The sequence below is a fragment of the Vitis riparia genome, chromosome 1 (genome assembly GCF_004353265.1).
Source record: "Vitis riparia cultivar Riparia Gloire de Montpellier isolate 1030 chromosome 1, EGFV_Vit.rip_1.0, whole genome shotgun sequence".
Classification (NCBI taxonomy): Eukaryota; Viridiplantae; Streptophyta; class Magnoliopsida; order Vitales; family Vitaceae; genus Vitis; species Vitis riparia.
The window spans coordinates 15,986,614-16,010,494 of NC_048431.1; positions in this window are offsets into that span (position 1 = coordinate 15,986,614).

Below are 23,881 nucleotides of genomic sequence, written 5' to 3' on the forward strand. Positions count from 1 at the left end.
CTTCTGAGATAAGTCATTTTGCATCTCATCCATCCTTTTATTCAAAGTATTCTTTACACTGTCAATTCTTTGACTGAGTTGAGAGTTGATGGATTTTTGGTCTCCCACAACCTTGCTAAGATTCACTATTGCTTGTTCAAGACTTGAAGCTTGTTGGGATGGTTGAGATGGTTGAGTCGGCTGTTGGTACTGAGGTGCTCTTGGCTTCCATGAAAAATTTGGATGATTCCTCCAACTTGAGTTGTAAGTATTGCCAAACGAAGCATTGCTATTAGGCTTGAATTGTCCAATGACATTTGCTTGTTCTCCAAACATTTCTCTAGCTACTGGAATTGTAGGGCACTCCTCCACCAAGTGTTCATAAGATTGACAAATCGAACATGGCTTTACTTGCACTGGTGTTTCAGCAACAGCTTGCACTTCATGCATTTTTTTCAATTCTAGCTCTTCCACTCTTCTTGTCATAGCTGCAAATTTTACTTTCATTTCAACATCTTCATTCAAGGTGTAAATCCCAGCCTTAGCATGAAGAGCATTTGGTTGAGACTTCATCTTTCCCACTTCTCCTTTGTGCGGTTCATCCCATCCCCTTGAGACTTCAGCTACATAACTCAAGAATTCCATAGCTTCCTCAGGATTCTTACTCATGAAATCCCTTCCACACATTGTTTCGAGGAGTTGCTTCATTAAGGAAGACATCCCATCATAGAAATAACTCACCAACAGCCATGTATCAAAGCCATGGTGAGGCCAAGCATTAATGGCTTCCATGTATCTTTCCCAACACTCATAGAATTTCTCATTCTCTTTAGCTGAGAAGTTTGAAATTTGCCTTTTCAAGCTATTTGTTCTGTGAGTAGGAAAAAACTTCTTGAGGAATTCAGCTTGTAAATCAGTCCAAGTACGGATACTCCTTGGCCTTAAAGAATTAAGCCAAATCTTGGCCTTATCCTTTAAAGTAAAAGGAAATAATTTAAGCCTCATCAGGTCGATAGAAGCTCCTCCCTCTCGGAATGTATTACAAACGTCTTCAAATTCCTTGATATGGGCAAAAGGATTCTCACTTTCCATTCCATGGAAAGTTGGCAGAAGTGGCACAATATGGGGTCTGATCACTAGCTGCTCTGTAGGGGGCACTATACATGATGGTGCACTCATACGAGGTGGATGCATACGGTCCCTCATTGATCTGAATTCATTGGGATTGTCCTGATGACCATGGTGACTATGCTGATCCTCAGGTGTAGTTTCCATGATGTTCAAGCTCAATTCCAACTCCTTGTTATGAGGTGTTTCAAGTTTAACAAGCCTTCCTCCACTATCTCATATCCACTTTGGCATACACAACTAGTATCAACTGTAACAAAGAAAAAAAAACAAAAACAGAGGAAAACAAAAACAAAACTACCAAAAAGAGTTCGATTAACTAAAACTAAATTAAAAGCTATGCTAGAATATAAACGAGTAAAAGAAACAACTAAAAGAGTTATTAAAATGAAGGAAAATTCACCAAACTTGTGATGAAAACCACAAGTACCCTGAAATAATATCACTATGAAGTTGGCACCTTCCCCGACAACGGCGCCATTTGATTCGTTCCCAATTGGTGTCTCAACTGATTCATGTCCAACTGGTGCTCCTTGACTGAGGGAGTGATCAACAAAATTTATAACCTATATCACCATGCATTAGGATAGCTTTAGCTAATATAGCATAGTGGCTCTAGGATCATTCACTGGGAAGGGTTTTCAACTCACAACTGATACCAATTCAAATTTAAATTGGTGCTTTTTCATTTCAAGGTTAGCTTAAGAAATGAAACACAAACTTTGTTTAAATGAGGTTTTGTTTAAAGCTAACTAAAAAGAAAGTAATGGAAATTACTTATGAAGAAAAACATTCCTTGGAAGTTTAGGTTCACAGGGGAGGTTTCTTATGCAAAAATAGAGCTCCGATCATTTGGTTCATTTCCTCGCATTAGAGAATTAACATATAGTTGATTCTCTAACCGGTGTTGTACAGATGTATCCTTTAAATGGATTTCAACTCTAATTCCCTCTCACTGATGCAACTTGCAATGGCTCGTGCCTCTCACCTAGCATTTTCCATTCAAGGTGATCTTTAACTTTGGACTTCCCTTCTCAAGCTCGCAAGAGATAACTGATGGATGTCTCCTTAGAGTCCAAAAGCTTACCAAGTGTTGGCAATTCTAGAAAATCCTACCTTCAAGTCACTTCCCAAAAGCTCGCAAGAGGAAAACTAGTGCATCTCCATGGACGAAGATCACTTGCCTTACCAAGTGTTGGCTCAAGTGAATTGAAAGTGTTTTAAGTTAACTAAAAACATAGAAATCATTAAAGGATCACACTTTCTCTTCTTTAATGGCTGAAACCAAAAAGCTACTAATTCTTGCACTTGGAACTTTTCCCGGCAACCTTAGCTCCAAGGAACTAAAAGTCTTGCCACTCATTCTCTGAGGAAACTTCCTCAGAGCTTGTTTGGCTAGTAAGAAAAAGAATGAGAAAACAAAAATATATATGAAAAACAGAGCAAGTGCTCTGTAAAATATATTTCTTGCAAAATTGTACAAAGGATCCGTCTAAGAACAAGCTCCCAACCTCTTACACCTTTTTTTCTTAAAGAGAATTACAACTATATATATGAGGTTATTCACCCTTTGTTCTTACTTAAAGACTAAGGAATCCTATGATAGGTGTGTTACAAGGAGACTTTGGGGATTTAGACAACAAATATCTAAAGCAAAATATCTCAAGATGTCGGTCGGAAATATCAGGAAGCTTCAGAGAAATTCTACGGCACTGTATACTGAGAGAAAAACTCTCTGGGTAAGCGCTATCAGAAGATCCGAACATGTATGACCAGAGAATTTGAAACGTCCTCCTCTCTCATCCAGATGTGAGATATCCGGAGAAGGTGGAATGTCGGCCGGACAGAATTCTTCCCCCGGGTGGAATGAGCTATGTCGCAAGGGGGACCGTCTGCGTGTACAAGGTGTAGGGACCCCTCCCCCTAATGACACGGAGCGCGCATCGCTATCCGGAGCAACTCCATCCGGATTTCCCAAGAGGATACGTGGCGCGCTCCCCTATCCGGACTCCCTCAGGGAGAAGCACACGGCACTCGTGAACATCACACCCAGACGATAGCATATCCTATCTGGATATGTTGTCCGGATCATTGACTAAAGTGAGCAAGCCTTGCTACGTCATTCCGACAGCCTGCCATAGACCATGTTCCGCCGCCATCCAATGGTGTGTCCGGACGCCCTGTCCGGACATCTTTTACTCCTTGCATTCCGGATTTGCTTATGGCAAAGGACTTCAAAGTTTCGGCTCTTCATGTTTCTGAGCTTTCCATTGCTTTGCCATGGATTCCAAAGAACTCTCCTCAATCTCGGATTGCTTTGGTGATCAAAAAGCTATCAAAACACCAAAACTTAACATAATTTGATTAGAATTGATTGCAAGGGTCCTTAATATGTTAATTGGGTTAAAAGGTGATAACTACTACTCAAAAGTGTTTAAAAGAGTTTATTACAGCTATGAAATAGCACTTATTAAGTAGTAATCATATATACCTATGGATTGGGTCAGTATTGATGTAGGTGATGGTAGCAGGTATTCTCTATAGAGGCACCATGATATCTCATGGAATTGAGACAATATGTCCCCTTAGGTGATCCAAAGGACATGTGATCATGAAATCTGTGGTCATAGTAATTCCTTTAGTGGAATTTGACATATGCTCCTTGGAGTTAGAGTATGTCATTCGATCACATAATAAGTAGGATCTGTAACTCAAGGATTTGAAAGGTAATCCTCATAGGTGATAACACTACCTTATTAGATTACAGACACCAGTTCATGGAGAGTCTGCATGCAGTGGATAGTAAGTCATGGACCCAAGCATGTAATGTCTTGTTGTTATTTACATAGGATATTGGAGTCCAATTGATTCTCTGTAATGGGATGTTGAATCAATTTTAGAATTGGATTTTAAGGAAGCTAGTACTCTTATGGGTCTCAGTGATCCCCGCTCTAAGATCATATACCTTGTTAGTATGGATTATGAGGGATGGATTGGTTCTAGGTTCACTTTTGTGCATAAGGGCATTTTGGTAATTAAATAAGGTTGCACGGGGGTAAGTGAACAAGGTCTCTGAATTGGGCTAGTTGATTAATTAGTTGGCCCTATTGGGTTAATTAATCAATTAAGACCCATTTTGGGCTAGATTAAATGACCTAAGCCCATGTGGACTCAAGTCACTTAAGCCCAGTTAGGAACCCTAAAAATACCCCATAGGAATTAAGGTTTTCATAACTTTTTTGTCTTCCACCATCTAGAGAGAAAGAGAGTCACAGCCTCCACCCTCCTTTCATCTCCACCGAAAGTGTGCTAAAAACAAGGTTGAGTCATCGGGCGAAAAATCGTAGGTTTATGACACTTTCAAAAACTTCAAGGTCGTCTTGAACACTTGGAATTTAAGGTTTAGTAACATCCAAACCTAAAGGTTAGTACTTTAACCTTAAAAGATCAATTTTTAAAAAATTGTTATTGTTTTCATTACTTATATCTAAGATGCTAACAACACCTATGGGTTTTTTTTTTCCCTTAAGGCACTTCTACAAGAACCTAGACTATGTTAGAATACAAAGATTCTAACTATCCCTTCATAGCTCCGTGCCAAGTATGAGCACAAACACTACTCATTGTTTCATCAAAATCTATGGGATACAAGCTTCCCACTATGATGAGATATTCAATGGTACTTTCCCAATGAGTAATCTGATCCTTAAACTTCGACTTGGTTTCCAAAGATATGTTTTTCCAAATAAGGAGTCATATTTAGGGTTTGATTTATTATTTTGTTTTCCCTTTAAAAACATAAACAAAAATAAGTAGCAACACCAATTTTTACAAAAATTAGAAAAATGAGTCTCACCATCGAGTGAGGACACACATGGAAAATTCAAGTCCACAACTACCTCATAATTAGAAGGATGGTTTATCTTAGTCATTGAGATGGGTTTCCCATGTTGAGTGTACTAGTGCATGTGATGGACACTACACAAGACTTAAGGTGAATCATGTCATAAGGCTATCTATTAGCCCAAGGGTTCTCTTAATCATGTTTTGATGATAACAAACCATGGTTAAGTTACTAATTGGTTTGAATTTTAAAGAATTTCAGGTGTTAATTTGGAAATTCATCAAAGGACCTAATAGATGCAAGATCAAGACCTTTGGAAGACCTTTAATCATAGGAAACATACGTAAGATGAATGCATGGGTGCACTTAGGATTTACATATCATTCCATGCATCTTTGAAAAACTCGGTTTATTCTTTAAAGTTACAGTTCCATCAAAACCCAAGTTTTATCAAATGAACCTAAGGCAAATCACTTCAAAATTGGCATATTAATTTACCTAAAGACCTTGCCTAAGTGTTAGAAGAGAAAAAAACATAAAAAGATAGGTTTTTGGGCCAAAAATGGTGAATTGGGTTAAGGCACTAGCCAACCAGCTCAACTGGCCAAGGTACTGGTCGACCGGTTCCCTCTTCCCGGTGGAGAGGTGCAAAAATACTCTCTCTATTCCAGCAACCTTTCCTTCCCGGTCGAGGAATCTGCCTTCCCAGTTGATGTCCAATCGAGGTCTAGTCGAGGGTAATGGCCACCTGCCAAGCATATTAAATGTTCCAACAACTGGTGAACCAGTCGACCCCTAACTCGATCGGTTGAGGTTGCCTTTTAGTTTTCTTGGCTCCCGAGGTTAGAAACCTATAAATAGAGAGCTTCTCTTCATTTATGATCAAGAGAACACCTGCATTTATTTGTCTGCCCACTTGTTCTTGCCTTAAAAACTCTCATTTTTCTCTTGGTGCATTAAATCTCCATTTGCATACTCTTTAGTGCACCTTTGTGATTCATCCTAGCCTTGAGTTGTATTTGAGCTTTTGTTGAATTAGGTTAAGAGATTCATATTTTTTAATTAAGTGTTAAAGCCTTCAAGTGAGTTGAAACTTGAAGAGATTGTGTAAGAGTCCATTGGAGTTGGAATCTAAGTGTAAAGGTGATTAGAAGCTTGGTTGAAGCTTCAAGTTAGTGGAACCCTCACTCGGTTAGGAGCTTGAGGAGAGTGGACGTAAGCAAGGAAGTGTCAAACCACTATAAAAACTGAGTTTGATTTCTCTTACATTATCTCTTTTTATTTGCTCCTCTTGTGCTTAAATTTGTTGTGTTTAAAAAGATTTTGTAATCCCAATTCACCCCCTTCTTAGGTGTTTTCTCTTTTAAAGATTAGCTTTTATTTTCTCAATTGGTATCAAAGCTAGGCCTCTTATTGAAGACTTAATCGTCTAAGAGGAAATGACTAATCCATCAAGCTCATCTCACATTGAAAGTTTGGCAACCAATAGACCTCCATTTTTTATGGGAACCAATTATCCTTATTGGAAAACTAAAATGACTTGGTTTTTACAATCAACTGATTTAGACGTATAGGACGCCATTGAAGATGGCCCAACTTTTCCTTCAAAACTAGTTGATGGAGTCATAGTTCCAAAACCCAAGCAAGAATGGGATGAGCATGATAGAAGAAATTTTCAATTAAATGCTAAGGCTATTTATACTTTGCAATGATTTATGGATAGAAATGAATATAATAGAATATGTCAATGCAAATCGGCTAAAGAAATTTAGAGATTGTTTGAAATAACTCATGAAGGAACAAATCAAGAGTCAAAAATCAATTTACTTGTTCGTAGCTAGGAATTTTTTTTTATGAAAGATAATGAGACTATTGTTAAGATGATCACTAGGTTCACCGACATTGTTAATGGTCTTGAAGTCTTGGGAAAGACCTATAAGGAATCCAAAAAGGTGATGAAGATCTTGAGGTCACTTCCATCAAAGTGGCATACAAAGGTCACCGCAATTCAAGGAGCCAAAGACTTGACCAAGCTACCTTTGGAGAATCTCATAGGGTCATTGATGACATATGAGATCAATTTGGCAAAGAAGAAACAAGAAGGTGAAAACAAAAAGAAGAAGAGCATAGCTTTCAAAGCTACAACTAAGGAAGAAGAAGAATTTGAAAAAGAAAAACAAAGTGAAGAAGATGAAGATTTAGCCCTCATCACAAGAAAGTTCAACAATTTCATGAGGGGTAAAAGGTTTAGAGAAAGAAGGTTCACTTCTAGAAGAGACCTTTCTAAAAAGGAATCTTCATCTCATGGTGACAAGGAGAGATGTGAAGGGAAAAGATACTTGGTGTGTTTCAAATGCAAGAAACTGTGATACATTAAATATGAGTCCTCTCTACAAAGGTGAAGCCAAGAGGAGAAAGAAGAAGGAAATGATGGCCACTTAGAGTGAAAGTGAAGAATCCTCCGAATAAGAAAATGAGAAAGAAGTGGCAAATATGTGCTTCATGGCAATAGATGAACTTGATGAGGTAAACTCTAACCTTAGTGATGAAGATATACATGATGCATTTGAAGAATTGCATGAGGATTTTGAAAAACTTAGTTTGAAAAATATTTCTCTTCAAAAGAATGTTCAACAACTTGAAAAAGAACTTGGAGAACTAAAAGAAAAATTTTCAAATGTTAAAATTTCTAAAACTCATCTTGAAAAAGAAAATGAGATTCTAATAAAGAAAAATAAATGGTTGACCTCCTCTCTTTCAATATTTTCTTGTGGACAAAAATCTTTTGAAATGATTCTAGCTAGCCAAAAATGTGTTTTTGACAAAAAAAGTTAGGATTCAAATCTTTAAAAAATTAAAAGTATTTTAAAAACTATTTAGTAAAGAAATCCACAAGTGCAAGTCCTTCCACTACTTGCAACTTTTTTTGAAGAGGAGGGCACATTAGTAGCACATGCCCTTTAAGAAATGGTTCTCAAAAGAATTCAAATGCAAAACCTAAAAAGATTTGGATTGAAAAATCCAAGGTCACTAACCCTCAAGGGCCCAAAAAGATATGGGTACCTAAATCAACTTGAGTTTTATGTCGTAAGGTTCAAAGAACGATAAGTGATTCTTGAATAGTGGATGCTCAAGACACATGACTGGAGATGATCCAAGTTTTTTTTCTTACAAAGAAAAATAGAGGATATGTTACCTTTGGAAACAATGCAAAATGAAGGATCATTGGTAAAGGCAACATTGGTAATGACACATCCTCTCTTATTGAAAGTGGTTTATTAGTAGATGGTTTAAAACATAACCTTTTAAGCATTAGTCAACTTTGTGACAAAGGTTTTAAATTGATTTTTGAAGCATCTCATTGCATCATCATGGATATTCAAAATGATAAAACCATCTTCATGGGCCATAGATGTGATAATATTTCAAAATATGATGGTCATAACAGATGCTTTTTAAGCATGCATGATCAAAGTTGGTTGTGGCATAGGAGGTTGGGACATGCTAGCATCGACCTCATTTCCCAACTCAACAAAGATGAACTTGTTAGAGGTCTTCCCTAAATAAATTTTCAAAAAAATAAAGTTTGTGAAGCTTGTCAAGTGGGAAAGAAAATAAAAAAACTCTTTTAAAAACAAAAACTTCATTTCCACATCTAGGCCACTTGATTGTTGCATATGGATTTATTTGATCCCTTTAGGACACCAAGTCTTGGAGGAAAGTCTTATGCATATGTTATTGTGGACGACTTCTCTAAATACACATAGGTTTTGTTTTTAAGTCAAAATAATAAAGCCTTTTATGAGTTTTCAAAGTTTTGCAATAAGCTTCATAATGAAAAAGATTTTGCAATTACTTGTATAAGAAGTGACCATGGGAGAGAATTTTAAAATATTGATTTTGGAGAATATTGCAATGAGCATGGAATTGACCACAATTTTTCGATTCCTAGAACTCGTCAACAAAATAGGGTAGTTGAAAGGAAAAATAGAACTCTTTAGGAGATGGCAAGAACCATGCTAAATGAAAACAACTTACCAAAATATTTTTGGGCCAAAACGGTTAACACTTTTTGTTATGTTTTAAATAGAATATTATTAAGGCCAATTCTTAAGAAAACTCCCTATGAGCTTTGGAAAAACAAGAAACCCAACATTAGCTATTTCAAAGTCTTTGGATGCAAATGTTTTATATTAAACATCAAATAAAATCTTGGAAAATTTGATGCAAAATCGGATGTTGGAATTTTCCTTGGTTACTCAACTTTAAGTAAAGCTTTTAGAGTTTTTAACAAAAGAACCATGATTGTAAAGGAGTCCATCCATGTTATTTTTTATGAATCTAACAATTCTCTCCAAGAAAGAGAGAGTGTTGATGATGATTTAGGTTTGGAAACCTCCATGGGAAGATTGCAAATTGAAAATAGAAAACAACAATAAGAAAATGGAGAGGATCCCAAGAAAGAAGGATCACCATTGGCACTACCCCCTCCTCAATAAGTGCAAGGTGAATCAAGCCAAGACCTTCCTAAAGAATGGAAGTTTGTCATCAATAACCCACAAGATCAAATTATAGGTAATCCATCTAGTGGGGTAAGAACTAGATCTTCTCTTAGAAACATTTGCAATAATCTAGCTTCTATCTCTCAAATTGAACCTAAAAATATAAATGATGCTTTATATGATGAAAATTGGATTATTGGTATGCAAGAAGAGTTAAATCAATTTGAAAGAAGTGAAGTAAGGGAATTAGTACCAAGACCTTCAAATTAAAGTGTTATTAGAACTAGATGGGTCTTTAGAAATAAAATGGATGAAAATGGCATAATTGTTAGAACTAAAGCAAGATTGGTAGTCCAAGGTTTTAATCTAGAAGAAAGGGTAGATTATGAAGAAACCCTTACCTCTGTAGCTAGGTTGGAAGCCATTAGGATGCTACTTGCCTTTGCATGTTTTAAAGACTTTGTTTTATATCAAATGGATTTGAAAAGTGATTTTTTAAATGGTTTTATAAATGAAGAAGTATATGTTAAACAACCACCCGGTTTTCAAAGTTTCAACTTTCCTAACCATGTTTTTAAACTTAAAAAGGCACTTTATGGTTTGAAACAAACACCTAGAGCATGGTATGAAAGATTGAGTAAATTTCTTTTGAAAAAAGGTTTTAAAATGGGAAAAATTGACACAACTCTTTTCATAAAAACCAAAGAAAATGATATGCTCTTAGTTCAAATATATGTTGACGATATCATTTTTGGTGCTACTAATGTCTCTCTTTGTGAACAATTTTCTAAGTGCATGCATAGTGAGTTTGAAATGAGCATGATGGGAGAACTCAACTTCTTCCTTGAACTTCAAATCAAGCAACTAAAGGAAGGAACATTCATCAATCAAGCAAAGTATATAAGAGATCTTGTCAAGAGGTTCAACATGGAGGAAAACAAAACAATGAAGACTCCAATGTGCTCATCTATCAAGTTTGATAAGGATGAGAAAGGTAAATCCATTTACTCTACTATGTATAGAGGCATGATAGGTTCTTTGCAATATTTGACCACTAGTAGACCCGACATTATGTATATTGTATGCTTGTGTGCTAGATTTCAATATTTTCCTAAAGAATCTCACTTAAGTGCCATAAAAAGAATCCTCAAATATTTGAAAGGGACAATGGACATAGGCTTTTGGTATCCTAAGAGTGATAACTTTGAATTAATTGGTTTTTCGGATGCCGATTTTACAGGTTGTAGGGTTGAAAGAAAAAACACTAGTGACAGTTGTCATTTCTTAGGACACACTTGTCTCATGGCATAGTAAGAAGCAAAATTTGATAGCTTTGTCAATGGCAGAAGTCAAATACATAGCAGTCAGTTTATATTGTGTACAAATCCTTTGGATGAAACAAACACTTAGTGATTTTGATTTATCTTTTGAGCATGTTCCTATTAAATGAGACAATACTAGTGTCATAAGTATATCAAAAAATCTCATGCAACACTCTAGGACTAAGCATGTAGAGATTAAACATCATTTTCCTAGAGATCATGCACAAAAGAGTGACATAACACTTAAATTTGTAAGCACCAAAGATCAACTTGCTGATATCTTTACAAAACCTCTAAATGAAGAACAATTTGTTGTTATTAGAAGACAACTAGGGGTGATTTCTTTATGATCTAATGCTTGCTTAATGAATTCTTGATGAATATACCTTCTGATTGCATGAATTTCATGTCACATGCATCATATAGACATATACTTAGATAATGGTCAAATTTCAACCAAAAATGAATATTCCCTTGCCATTGGGCATTAAAAATAGAGAATTTCAACTAAAAATGGTAGGGGGGGATCACAAAATGAGAAAGTATGGAAATTTGAAAAGGTCAAAACGTTGATTGTGTTGACCAAGCGGTCAACCAAACCAGGACCGATCAATTGGTTTGTCAAGATTTAGGATTTTAAGGGACTTCCACGCTTCATTTTCTCATCGGCTTCCTCTGGTTCTTCAAGAGCTCTGTCAATTCAGTTGTCAAGGAGTGATTTTTGAGGTCATTGCAGCATATTAAAGGCTTTGGATTAGGTTTTTAGGAAGACTGGGGACTAGGATTTAGGATTTGGACCGCATTCTCTTCCTCTTGCCCGTCATAGTCAGCTTCAATACCATTCCCTCTCCATTTTCGCACGCTTAGGGTTTCAACTGTGACCGTCTCTCTCTCTCTACCAACCACTACTCCCTTGCTTCTTCTTCCATATGGCTCCTATACGAGAGTCGGCTGCCTCTAGGGTATTGATTACTACTCAAAAAGTGCTATTTGATAGCTTGTAATTAATCCTTTTAAACACTTTTGAGTAGTAGTTAGTGCCTTTTAACCCAATTAACATGTTAAGGTCCCTTTCAATCAATTCTAATCAAATTGTGTAAGTTTTGGTGTTTTTGTTAGTATTTTGATCACCAAAGCATTATGAGATTGAGGAGAGTTATATGGAATCCTTGGCAAGCAATGGAAAGCTTAGAGGCATGAAGAATCAAAGCTTTGAAGCACTTTTGCCATAGCAAAGTGGAAATGCAAGGAGGGGAAGCAAAGAGAATCCAGCCATGAAGCATTCTTGATGACAGTCACTGCAGCCACTTTTGGAGCACTTCCTGAAGTCCAAATTATGCATACAATATGTCATTTGAAAGCTTAGGAAGTCAAAAATCCAATGCTTCAATCTGTGGGCAATTTGGAGCTGAAAAGAGAAAGTTACAGCCTTTATAAGCTGGCTGATCCAAGCTGAAGGAAGGATTCAGAAAAGTGCTGCGGAATCAGCCTTTTGTTGCGAAGTGATTTCGCAACACTTTTGCACAGTGCTATGGATTTCCCCTAAAGCTTCACGCTGCGATGGAAGCCAAACACCACAAGATGGAAGCCAACTTCGCTGAGGTGTTGAATCAGCCTTTTGCTGCAAAGAAATTTCGCAGCCCTTCTTATGCACCTGCGAAATTTCGCAGACTTCACTTTTCACCTGCGAAGTGGTCCTTAGTGCTTCCCAATATTTGTAACCGACACTTGGAGATATTTTTCATTAGATTTTTGTTGCCTAAATGCCCAAATTCTCCTTGTGAGCCACCAGTTATAGAATTCCTTAGCTTTTAAGTTAGGAATTTGGCTAAAATATCCATGTAATAGCTGTAAATAAAATTTGGTTTAAATAGAGCCCGAGGAGCCTGTTCTGAGGGTGATGAACCTTTTGTAAAAGTTTCAAAGCAAGAAAAACACAGAGCTTGAGCTCTGCTTTACCTTCTCACTTTGATTGTGTTTTTTACTTATTTTACTAAGTTATGCACTCTCTGAGGAGTTTTCCCCAGAGAATGAGTAACTAAACCTTTTAGTTCCTTGGAGTTAAGGTTGCCGGGAAAGGTTCCAAGTGCAAGAATCAGAAGCTTTGTGGTTTCAGCTATGAGTGAAGAGTAAGTGTGTCCCATGAATGGTTTCTACGTTTTTAGTTAACTTAAAACGCCTTTGAGTCACCTGGGCCAACACTTGGTAAGGCAAGTGATCTCTAACCATGGAGATGCACTAGTTTACCCCTTGCGAGCCTCTGGTAGGTGACTTGAAGGTAGGATTTTCTAGAATTGCCAACACTTGGTAAGCTTTTGGACTCTAAGGAGACATCCATTAGTTATCTCTTGCGAGCTTGTGAAGGGAAGTCCAAGGTTAAAGATCTCCTTGAATGGTAAAGGCTAAGTGAGAGGCTCAAACCATTGCAAGTTGCATCAGTGAGACAATTAAAGCTGAAATCCCATTGAGGGATGCATTTTTACAGCACCTGTTAGAGAATTGACTTTATGTTAATTCTCTAATGTGAGGAATTGAACCAATTGACCGGAGCTATGTTATTGCATGAGGAACCTCCCCTGTATACCTGAATCTCCAAGGAATGCTTTTCTTCTTAAGTAATTTTCATCACTTGCTGTGTTGTTAATCTAAGTCCAAACCTTTTTCCAACCAAAGTTTGTGTTTTATTTCTTAAGCTAATCTTGAAATGAAACAGCACCAATTCACTTTGAATTGGTATCATTTTCAACTTGAGTACCCTTCCCAGTGGAACGATCCTAGAGCCACTATGCTATAGTAGCTTTTTATTTGCTACCCTAGTTCATGGTGTTATAGGTTAAAAATTTTGTTGATTACTCCCGCCATCAAGGAGCACCAGCTGGACACAAATCAGTTGAGACACCAATTAGGCATGAATCAAATGGCGCCGTTGCCGGGGAAGGTGTCAAGAATCAGTGATACTATTTCAGAGTACTTGTGATTTTCATCACAAGTTTGGTAACGTTTCTTTTGATTTATTAATTCTTTTTCTTTTTTTTCTACTTATTCATAATCAAAGTTAGTTTTTAAATTCAGCTTAGTTTTATTTTGTATTTGTAGCCCTGTTTTCTTTTGTTGTCCTGTATTTTCATTTTAGTTTTAGATAGTTGTTAGTTTTGTATGCCAAAGTGGATATGAGGTAGTGGAGGAAGGCTTGTTAGAAGTGATACACCTCATACTAAGGAATTGGAATTGAGCTTGAATATCATGGAAACTACACCTGAAGATCAGCATAGTCACCAAGTTCGTCAAGACAATCTCAATGAATTTAGATCAATGAAGGACCGTATACATCCACCTCGTATGAGTGCACCATCATGTATAATACCTCCTACAGAGCAGCTAGTGATCAGACCATATATTGTTCCACTTCTACCAACTTTCCATGGAATGGAAAGTGAGAATCCCTATGCACATATTAAGGAATTTGAAGATGTTTGTAATACATTCCAAGAGGGAGGAGCTTCAATTGATTTAATGAGGCTTAAGTTATTTCCTTTTACTTTAAAGGATAAAGCCAAAATTTGGCTTAATTCTTTAAGGCCGAGGAGTATCCGTACTTGGACTGACTTACAAGCTGAATTCCTTAAGAAGTTTTTTCCCACTCATAGAACAAATGGCTTGAAAAGGCAAATTTCAAATTTCTCAGCTAAAGAGAATGAGAAATTCTATGAATGTTGGGAAAGATATATGGAAGCTATTAATGCATGTTCTCACCATGGCTTTGATACTTGGCTATTGGTGAGTTATTTTTATGATGGGATGTCATCCCCAATGAAGCAACTCCTGGAGACAATGTGTGGAGGAGATTTCATGAGCAAAAATCCAGAAGAAACTATGGATTTCTTGAATTATGTAGCTGAAGTTTCAAGGGGATGGGATGAACCAACCAAAGGAGAAGTGGGAAGGATGAAATCTCAACTTAGTGTTTTCAATGCTAAGGCTGGGATGTATACCTTGAAAGAGGAAGATGATACAAATGCAAAGTTTGCAGCGGTGACAAGAAGATTGGAGGATCTGGAACTAAAAAAGGTACATGAAGTGCAAGTTGTTGCTGAATCACTAGTACAAGTGAAGCTATGTCCTAATTGTCAATCATATGAACACTTGGTGGAGGAATGCCCTACAATTACAACTGAAAGGGAAATGTTTGGAGAGCAAGCAAATGTTGTTGGACAATTCAAGCCCAATAACAATGCACCCTATGGAAACACTTACAACTCAAGTTGGAGGAATCATCCAAATTTTTCATGGAAGCCTAGAGCACCTCAGTACCAACAGCCAGATCAACCATCTCAACAATCTTCAAGTCTTGAACAAGCCATTTTGAATCTCAGCAAGGTAGTGGGAGATTTTGTTGGAGAGAAAAAAGCCATCAATACCCAACTTAATCAAAGAATTGACAGAGTAGAGAATACTCTGAACAAAAGGATGGATGGAATGCATAATGATATAACCCAAAGGATGGATAATCTCCAATACTCAATATCAAGGCTCACAAATTTGAATACAGTGCAAGAAAAGGGAAGATTTCCTTCTCAACCTCATCAAAATCCCAAGGGTGTCCAAGAAGTGGAAAGCCATGAGGGGGAATCATCACAGATGAAAGATGTCAAAGCCTTGATCACTCTAAGGAGTGGTAAGAAAATTGAGCAGCCACCACCTAAGCCACCTGTTGAAGAGACAGAGACAATGAAGGAGGAGGAAATGAAAGACAAAGAAGGAGAGATCAGTGATAAGAAAGAGGACTCTGAGTCAACAATGAATGCAAATCCAGAGAAGGAACTTCTGAAGGAAGAAATGCTGAAGAAATCAACTTCTCCACCTTTTCCTCAAGCATTGCATGGGAAGAAAGGGGTTAGAAATGCAGCTAAAATTCTTGAAGTACTGAGACAAGTTAAAGTCAATATCCCACTGTTGGATATGATTAAGCAAGTTCCAACATATGCAAAATTCCTAAAGGACTTGTGTACTATCAAAAGAGGGTTGATTGTAAATAAGAAAGCCTTCTTGACTAAGCAAGTAAGTGCAATCTTACAGTGTAAGTCTCCTTTGAAGTACAAAGATCCGGGAAGTCCTACCATTTCAGTCATGATTGGAGGAAAGGTAGTGGAGAAAGCTTTATTAGACTTAGGAGCTAGTGTGAATTTGCTTCCATATACTGTCTATAAGCAATTGGGACTTGGTGAGTTGAAGCCAACAACAATCACTCTATCTCTAGCAGATAGATCAGTAAAAATTCCCAGGGGAGTAATTGAGGATGTCTTGGTTCAAGTTGATAATTTCTACTATCCAGTGGATTTTATTGTTCTTGATACGGATCCTGCTGTTAAGGAAGCTAATTTAGTTCCTATCATCTTGGGAAGGTCATTCCTTGCTACCTCAAATGCAATTATCAACTGTAGGAATGGGCTCATGCAACTCACTTTTGGCAATATGACACTTGATCTCAACATCTTTTATATGTCTAAAAAGCAAATCATTCCGGAAGAAGAAGAGGGTCTAGAAGAAGTGTGTATTATTGATACTCTGGTAGAGGAGCACTGTAATCAGAATGTGCAAGACAAGCTGAATGAAAGTTTTGTGGATTGTGAGGAAGGTTTGTCTGAACCTCCTAATGAGCTTGCTACTTTACAAAGTTGGAGGAGGATAGAAGAGATTCTACCTTTGTTCAATAAAGAAGAAGGAGCAGATTCTGAAAAAGAGGTCCCAAAACTCAATTTGAAGCCTCTACCTGCAGAGCTGAAATACACATACCTTAAAGACAATAATAAATGTCCTGTTGTAATATCTTCATCTTTGACCAGTCATCAAGAGAAGTGTTTACTGGAAGTTCTCAAGAAGTGTAAGAAAGCTATAGGATGGAAAATATCTTATTTGAAAGGCATTAGTCCTTTAGTCTGCACACATCATATATATATGGAGGAGGAAGCTAAGCCAATTCGTCAATTTCAAAGGAGATTGAATCCTCATTTACAAGAGGTTGTGCGAGCTGAGGTGCTGAAGCTACTTCAAGCAGGTATTATTTACCCTATATCTGATAGCTCTTGGGTGAGTCCTACTCAAGTGGTACCAAAGAAGTCAGGGATCACTGTAGTTCAGAATGAAGAAGGTGAAGAAATCACTACGCGTCTCACTTCAGGGTGGAGGGTGTGTATTGATTTTAGAAAGTTGAATGCAGTAACTAGGAAAGATCATTTTCCATTGCCATTTATCGATCAAGTGTTAGAGAGAGTCTCTGGCCATCTGTTCTATTGTTTTTTGGATGGGTATTCAGGGTATTTTCAGATTGAGATTGCTGTGGAAGATCAGGAAAAGACCACTTTTACATGTCCATTTGGAACATATGCTTATAGGAGAATGTCTTTTGGTTTATGTAATGCACTTGCAACATTTCAAAGGTGTATGTTGAGTATCTTCAGTGATATGGTGGAGCGAATTATGGAGGTTTTCATGGATGACATCACCGTATATGGAGGTACATTTGAGGAATGCTTAGTCAATTTGGAAGCAGTTCTTCACAGATGCATGGAAAAAGACTTGGTGCTCAATTGGGAGAAATGCCATTTTATGGTTCGTTAAGGAATTGTCCTTGGCCATATCATCTCAGAAAGGGGCATTGAAGTTGATAAAGCAAAGGTGGAGCTCATTTCCAAATTGCCTTCCCCAACAACTGTAAAAGGAGTAAGACAGTTCCTTGGCCATGCTGGCTTCTATAGGAGGTTCATCAAAGACTTTTCAAAGCTTTCAAAACCTCTTTGTGACCTGTTAGCTAAGGATACTAAGTTTGTATGGGATGAAAGATGTCAAGATAGCTTTGATCAATTGAAGAAATTTTTGACAACAACTCCAATAGTGAGGGCCCCTAACTGGCAATTACCTTTTGAACTAATGTGTGATGCCAGTGACTTTGCTATAGGAGCTGTGCTTGGTCAAAGAGAAGATGGGAAGCCCTATGTGATCTACTATGCAAGCAAAACATTGAACGAAGCCCAAAGGAATTACACAACTACAGAGAAAGAATTGCTAGCTGTGGTATTTGCCTTGGACAAATTTCGTGCTTATTTGGTAGGGTCTTTCATCATTGTTTTTACTGATCATTCAGCTTTGAAGTATTTATTGACAAAGCAAGATGCAAAAGCAAGGTTGATAAGATGGATTCTTTTGTTACAAGAATTCGATCTTCAAATCAGAGATAAGAAAGTGGTGGAAAATGTGGTAGCTGACCACCTCTCAAGGTTAGCTATAGCACATAATTCTCATGCCTTGCCTATTAATGATGATTTTCCTGAGGAATCACTTATGTTCCTAGTCAAAACTCCTTGGTATGCTCATATTGCTAATTATTTAGTCACTGGTGAAATTCCAAGTGAGTGGAATGCACAGGACAGGAAGCACTTCTTTGCAAAAATTCATGCATATTATTGGGAAGAACCTTTCCTTTTCAAGTATTGTGCAGATCAGATCATAAGAAAGTGTGTGCCTGAAGAAGAGCAACAGGGAATTCTAAACCATTGTCATGAGAATGCATGTGGAGGCCACTTTGCCTCTCAGAAAATAGCTATGAAGGTGTTGCAATCAGGGTTTACCTGACCATCTCTGTTCAAAGATGCCCACATCATGTGTAGAAGTTGTGATAGATGCCAAAGGCTTGGCAAGCTGACAAAAAGAAACCAAATGCCCATGAACCCTATACTAATAGTTGAACTATTTGATGTATGGGGCATTGACTTCATGGGACCTTTTCCAATGTCTTTTGGTAATTCTTACATCTTGGTGGGGGTGGATTATGTTTCTAAATGGGTTGAGGCAGTCCCCTGTAAACAAAATGATCATAAAGTTGTTCTCAAGTTTCTGAAAGAGAACATTTTTGCAAGATTCGGGGTGCCCAAAGCTATAATCAGTGATGGAGGTTCTCATTTTTGCAACAAGCCTTTTGAAAGTTTACTAGCCAAGTATGGAGTGAAGCATAAGGTAGCTACACCTTATCATCCACAGACTTCCGGGCAAGTTGAGCTAGCAAACAGGGAGATAAAGAACATATTGATGAAAGTGATGAGTACAAACAGGAAAGATTGGTCTGTTAAGCTTCATGACTCATTGTGGGCATATAGAACAACTTATAAAACCATTCTTGGTATGTCCCCCTATCGTCTTGTCTATGGTAAAGCATGTCATCTCCTTGTGGAAGTTGAATACAAAGCTTGGTGGGCAATCAAAAAGCTGAATATGGACATGATCAGGGCCGGGGCAAAAAGGTGCTTAGACCTTAATGAGATGGAGGAATTGAGAAATGATGCTTATATCAACTCCAAAGTTGCAAAACAGAGGATGAAGAAGTGGCATGATCAACTAATTTCCAACAAGGAATTTCAGAAAGGTCAGAAAGTGTTACTCTATGACACAAGACTCCATATCTTTCCTGGAAAGCTCAAGTCCAGATGGATAGGTCCGTTCATTATCCATCAAGTACTCAACCATGGGGTAATGGAATTATTGAATTCCAATGGCAAGGACACTTTTAAAGTCAATGGATATCGTCTCAAGCCATTCATGGAGCAGTTCAAACCAGACAAGGAGGAGATCAACCTCCTTGAGCCTCAAAAAGCCTAAGCAAATAAGGGTTTGCTGGACTTGGTTTCACCAAAGTCCAAAATTTTTGTAAATTTTGTAAATTTTAAAGTTTTATTTCTACTTTTAATTTTAGTTTTTGATCTTAAATTGTGTGTTTTTATGTAATTTCATCTGTTTGAATGATCCCAGGTGGGAGAAAATGTAAAGGAAGAAATCGGGAAGAAATCAGAGCAGAAATAGAGCAAAAACAGGGGAGGAAAAGAGCTCTGCGAGATTTCACAGCAAAGAAGGATTTCTCTGCGAAAATGGCTTTTTGTTGCGAAATCAATTCGCAACACTTTTGAGCCCTTTGCGAAAGATTTCGCAGTTGCGAATCCAAGATTGGCACACGAGTGCCACTTCGCAGCACAGGAGCCCCAATTTCGCAACTGCGAAGTGGTCTGCGAACCACTAAAGCGTAAAAAAACCCCATTCCGCAGCGATTTCTCCATTGCGAAGGGTGTTTCGCAATTGCGAAACCGATTTTTGGCACACGAGCGCCATTCCGCAGCATAGTAACTCCAATTTTGCAGCTACGAAGTGAGCTGCGAAACCGATTTTCTCCTACGAAACGCCCAATTTTGCTGCGAAAGTGATTTTCTTCTGCGAAACCCAAAATGACCTTTCATATTCTGTTATTCTTTATAAATACCGGTCATTTGGGCTGCGAAACCATTTCAGAAAAGGGGAAAAGTCACAGCAGCTGGCCTTTCGTTTCCTCTCCAAACCCCGACGCTGCTAGCACCTCCGTTCGTCCCCTCCGTTCATCGCCGCCGCCCAAAACCTCTTCAGGTCGTCATGGCACAAACCAGAGGCGCGAAGACTTCCTCTCCGTCCGCCCGAAAGCCGCCGTCGCGCGAGGCACCTGTTCAAGCGTCAACTTTTGAGCCGCCGCGGCAAGAAGCCATTCCGCCTCTGGCCAAGCCCACGCCAAAGAAGCGTCAGGCCAAGCCGACATTGCAAACGCCTCCGGCGAGGCGTTACCTTACCAGGTCAGGGGGCCGGCCCCTGCAAAAGCGAGCTAGAGTGGAAAGCTCGGAGCCCATTGATTTAACAGGGCAATCCCCTGTTCCATCCCCTGTCCCATCTCCAGCTCCATCTCCGGTGCCATCTCCGGCACCGCCTGCAAAGCCTCAAACAAGCCAACCGCCGCCTCCTGAGCCACAAATTCCATCTGAGCCAGCTCTAGAAGCGATAATCAGGCGTCCAATGCTCACTCAGCCTCCAATTCAAGGCAATTTGGACTGCAGAGCTAGGCCATTCCATTCTGAGCTGTGTTTTGACATAGCTGCCTTCCAGTTGCGCCCAGAGCTTGAAGGATCATTCCAATTGCTGCGCAGATATCGAATGGAGCAGCTTCTGACCCTGCGGGACTTCTTTTACCCCAGAATAGCAATGGATTTCTATCAATCCATGACTACTCGACAGGTCAGGGATCCTACCTTAATTCATTTCACTATAGATGGTAGGCATGGCATCCTGGGAGCTCGGCATATAGCTGAGGCTTTGCATATTCCGTATGAGCCCAGCCATTTTGATGACTTTAGAGCTTGGGCCAATCCATCTCAGCTGGAGATGGTGCATATTCTGTCTGGAGGAGCTTCTAGAAATCCATATCTGTTGAGGGGGGAACTCCCTCCAAGGATGTTCCTCATTGATGCCCTTTTGAGGCATAATATTTATCCCCTCCAGCATTGGACCTAGAGAAGAGAAATTCTATTGGAGGCTTTGTTCAGAATGTGTGAGGGGTACTTTTTTGGCCCTCATCACTTGATCATGGCAGCCCTTCTCTATTTTGAAGAGAAGGTGCATAGGAAAAAGTTGTCCAGAGCTGATGCCATTCCTCTTCTCTTCCCGATGCTGCTATGCCAAATTCTTGAGCATCTGAGGTACCCAGCAGAGCCTCAACAGGAGCGAAAGAGGATTTGTAGGGATGTGTTTACTTTCGAAAAATGGAGCAACATGACAGCTTATAGGGTGGAGCAGCCAGAGCTTCTACAGCCAGCTCAGGCTCCAGCTGCTAGGAGAGCATCCCCACGTCTTATACCTGAGGGTATACCTGTTGCCTCTCCCTCCACAGCCAGAGCCTCTCCAATCCCTCCAGTTGCTCCAGCATCAACACAGCCTTCCACATCAGCCGAGCCTAGGATGGCCATCCCTATTTCTGAATATAGGGATTTATGCCAGGCATTGGAGACATTGACAGCCTCTCAGAGCAGCCTTGCTCAAGAGATGGCAGCCTTGAAAACTCGCCAGGAGCAAATGATGGCCACCCAAGCCCAGCATACTACTATATTGAGGCAGCTTCAGCATCATTTTGGCCTCCCAGCAGCAGCAGAGCCACACTCTTAGGCACCTCCTGAGCCAGCTGAAGAGGCAGAGCCATCTCCTTAGGCCATCAGCACCAGCACCACTCTCCTATCTGAATATATATATAGCTATTATATATTTCCTTTGTGTATTTTCGTTTTAGTTAGTTGTTTATGAAATCCCTCACATTTTGATAGCATATATGGGATTACTTGGATCACTTGTATTACTTCTTTCCCAGCTGTACTCAAATGATTAAAGTAATACAAAGTCTGATTTTTGTTAACTCTTAGCATTAATTTATTCTTATTTCCTTTGCTCACACCTTTTACTCTTTTTGAAACATGTGGTTTCTCCAATCAGTATTGAAATTGATATCACTCAGGAGGCACCACTTCCTCCCTATAATTTCGATCACCCATATCACATTGAGGACAATGCTCAGCTCGGTTGGGGAGGGAAATGAGGAAGAAAGTAGGCTAAGTGAAGGAAGTATGCTAAGTTATTTTGATATTTTAGCCTTGTCTAGTAAAGTAGTTGTAGTTTTTTTTGCTTGTTGCTATAATCTCCATGGATTTTGAGGAAAAATTTTCAAATTAAAATAAGAGAAACTGAACTTTTGCTTTGTATCTAACTTAGAGTTTGGATTATGCTTGCTAAAGTGGTTCAATTGTTGAAACTTCTATTGAAATCAAATTTAGTCCTTCCACTTTAAGCTATCCACACACTGTGCACAATAGATTCCGATTATAAGATGAAAAACTATTTCCCCCTTGACTTAGAAAATTTTGGGACTTGGTACCTTTGACCTCATTTTAATGTTATTGAGACACCCTATGAAAGGCCAATGAGCCTTTGAAAAAGAAAAAGAGATAAAATGAAATGTTTGCTTGCCTTGAAACCCGAGCAAGGTCTGAGGGGTATATGGTGAAAACCTTTAAAACCTGGTGCCCTAAGCCTTAATTGGTTGGGAGTCACCGGCCTCAATGCTCGTTACAAGGGTGGATTGGTGGAGGTAGCATATGGTAGGCAAAAAGGGTATATGAAAAAGTCCGGGGTAAAATCCGAGGAGTTAGTGGTTGAAAGATCCTTAAAGCTTGATGCCCTAAACCTTGATTGGTTGGGAGTCATCGATGGACCCCCGTTACATGGACAAAACAGAAAAGAATGCCCCTTAAGCCTGCTTTACCTTTAAAAAAAAAAAAAAAGTGTGTTCTCTGCCTATTGAATTTGGTCAGCTTGCTAAGTGTTGAAAAGAGATAGGTTAGGGGGAGAGATTAGTTTGGCATGCTATATTCGGAAGCTATCATCTTACACTTAGATTTTTGTGGAAGATTAAAGTTTGGTTCTTTGGAAGTGAAAATGATTTTAAAACTTCAATTTGCATAATGCATTCCCTTGATCAATGGTATTCAGCAAAGTTTTTGATATCTCTTGTTGAAATTTGAAGTTATAGTTCTTTAATGTTCCATGTGAGAGTTTTGTCAGTCATGCCACTTAAATATTTTTTTTGGAAGTGATTAGCATGATTTGTAAATTATGGTACTTTTATTTTATTTTTTCTCTCCTTCATTGCTAAGGGACTAGCAATATGTCAGTTGGGGGGAGTGATTACTACTCAAAAAGTGCTATTTGATAGCTTGTAATTAATCCTTTTAAACACTTTTGAGTAGTAGTTAGTGCCTTTTAACCCAATTAACATGTTAAGGCCCCTTTCAATCAATTCTAATCAAATTGTGTAAGTTTTGGTGTTTTTGTTAGTATTTTGATCACCAAAGCATTATGAGATTGAGGAGAGTTATATGGAATCCTTGTCAAGCAATGGAAAACTTAGAGGCATGAAGAATCAAAGCTTTGAAGCACTTTTGACATAGCAAAGTGGAAATGCAAGGAGGGGAAGCAAAGAGAATCCAGCCATGAAACATTCTTGATGACAGTCACTGCAGCCACTTTTGGAGCACTTCCTGAAGTCCAAATTATGTATACAATATGTCATTTGAAAGCTTAGGAAGTCAAAAATCCAATGCTTCAAACCGTGGGCAATTTCGAGCTGAAAAGAGAAAGTTACAGCCTTTAGAAGCTGACTGCTCCAAGCTGAAGGAAGGATTCAGAAAAGTGCTGCGGAATCAGCCTTTTGTTGCGAAGTG